Source organism: Megachile rotundata, unplaced genomic scaffold, assembly GCF_050947335.1.
Source record: "Megachile rotundata isolate GNS110a unplaced genomic scaffold, iyMegRotu1 scaffold0057, whole genome shotgun sequence".
Classification (NCBI taxonomy): Eukaryota; Metazoa; Arthropoda; class Insecta; order Hymenoptera; family Megachilidae; genus Megachile; species Megachile rotundata.
Window position 1 is genome coordinate 329,062 of NW_027473354.1, and position 1,925 is coordinate 330,986.

At 41.5% G+C, this 1,925-nt stretch overlaps 1 non-coding gene across 1 annotated transcript; it reads left to right on the forward strand.

Annotated features, from left to right (window-relative positions):
* Window positions 1-1,456: 1,456 nt before the first annotated feature.
* Window positions 1,457-1,639, forward strand: LOC143266171 (U2 spliceosomal RNA). The gene has a single exon (XR_013041250.1). It is a non-coding gene; the product is annotated as a U2 spliceosomal RNA (small nuclear RNA).
* Window positions 1,640-1,925: the final 286 nt, after the last annotated feature.

Here is a 1,925-nt window from a genome sequence, read left to right on the forward strand (position 1 = left end):
CGAGTAAAATTGCGAATCTTTTTAAATTTGCAAAAGCTCATTTAAGTTAGCTTAGAAAGAGAATCAAACCTAAGTAAGGTGCATTATAATTCTAGCTCTCAGGATTATTAACTAGCGAATTGCATTTCTATTAAATTCTTTTTATATTCACAGATTATGTATTATTGGACTTATTGAGTTCTGGTATTATGCAAAACAATCTATTTTATTCTTCAGATACAGTCGTTCACTATATGAAATTACAATATCATATACATGTACGTTTCATATTTTGCAGTAATAGTCCATTGCAAAATTCATCGTTTTCATTATTTAATTGAATTGAATCGTTCGAACGCGCTGGAACGCGCCGCGATTAGGTAGCGGCAGCGCACTCAGTCAAGAAAAATGCCAACTAATGAGCGCTCGGGCATGCGCCTTACCTACAGAAATTTTTCGAGATTTTTATCGCAACCGATTTTTGCACACAGTCGTTGACGAACCGCAAATCGCATAACCGAACCAAACCATTGTTTCTTTACCAATCTTCATTATCTTTGTATCGTTACAACTAATTGTACGTTCTGTTATTTATGTGTTTGTTCAATAAACTTACAATCAACTGAGCTACAAGTAGTATCCAAAATCGTTTTTTATTAGAAGTTTCACCGGACTGCCCTCTGTTCCGAAATAAAAAAATTAAGCCTAGGCACGTCTAAGACTTGTTACGTCGCTGCGTACTCGCGTTAATCCCCCCTGCATGGGATTAGTCCTACCCCCACGCCATCGACCGGATAAAGGTTCAATTCTGATTACTGTTTAATTTTTAAATTTCATTAGCCGTGTGAACCTTGCACAGTCACAACGTTAGCCGTTTTTCCTCCAGATTTTTCAACCAACTTTTGTTAACCAAATTTATTATTATCGTTATCGTCGTCCAGTGTCCGTCGTGAGTGTCAAACATTTATGAAATAACTGTGTGAACCTGTCAACTGAGTGTTCTTTATTTTACCAATTCCTCGTGATTTTGTCCTAAACCCGCCTGTGCTCCGTCTCCTCGCTAGGATAGAACTAGCGATCCACTGATCACTCAGCCAACTTGAGAAAACTCGTTGGATACCGTGGTCAAGAAACACCCTCGAAAATCCAATCTTAAAAAAGTTGATCAGCTCCTGCTCAACCCCATCATCCAACACCGAATTATAAGAAGTATCGGCCGGTAGACATCACTCCTCAACCGCATATTACACAAACCTTACATTCCTTTAGATTTAGTTGTAGCCGAAACAAATCGCTGAACAGGAATCATCCACACTTTACATTATGAACACTATTAACTTTTGCACATGCAACACTTGGATAATTACATTAAAATTTGAAGAATTATAGCTTTAGAACAATACGACACACATAATATTTTCTATAAGAAATAGGCGTCAAATGCCACCAATAAACTTTAGTCACCTGTAAAACCCCAACCCCATGATGGCTAAGATCAAAGTGTAGTATCTGTTCTTATCAGCTTAATATCTGATACACTCCCCATCGGGGAGTCAGAATATTAATCTTATTTTTGCAATCGGTCGGACTCCGGGGCTTGCTCCGACTCCGACGCGGGTCGTACCTGCCTTGCAGTGCCGCAGGACGCGGCCCACATAATTCATTGTGCAAAAATATTCTGGCTCCTCTAGTCATAGTGTTGCGTCTAAAGTTTTATCGCGTCCGCGTTCGCGTTGGTTCGTCCACGTGCGGCACGGCTGTGCGACTCGCGAAGTGCCTTGGCGGAGGGACTGCGACAGACTGGCGGTGAGTGACTGGTTCTGGCGGTGGAGGGCAGTAGTGTAGCGTACTGTAGAGTGGTGCCCCTGGAGGCGCTAAGTAGAACTTAGAGTTTACAGGTGGACGTTTCGATTTTCGAAACACGCGCCGCGAACCGCCTTCAGCGG